Raw genomic sequence first — 330 nt, 5'->3', positions numbered from 1 at the left:
GAAAGCCCCGTAACTTTTTTTGTGTTAGGTTTTTGGGGATTTTGAAAATGTTTAACGGGGTTTCCCCGGTTAAATTTGGATGTAAATTTTCGAGTAGATGATTTTTCATATATAAAACTTTTTAATCCGAGTTTGTACGCAAAAGTTATGCCCATTTTACAAATTTCCAGAGAGATTTTGCAAATAAAGTCGAAATTTATATTTGTAAATTTTCCCAACAACTAGACCACATATCACATGGCAAACTTATTTTCTTTTATTTTTTTGACATTTTTATCATTTTTTTGAATTTTTTTTAAAACTGAAAAGGCGGTCCACTGGGGGGGGGGG

The sequence above is a fragment of the Triticum aestivum genome, chromosome 4A (assembly GCF_018294505.1).
Source record: "Triticum aestivum cultivar Chinese Spring chromosome 4A, IWGSC CS RefSeq v2.1, whole genome shotgun sequence".
In the NCBI taxonomy this organism is placed as follows: domain Eukaryota; kingdom Viridiplantae; phylum Streptophyta; class Magnoliopsida; order Poales; family Poaceae; genus Triticum; species Triticum aestivum.
This window is presented reverse-complemented; position numbering follows the sequence as displayed.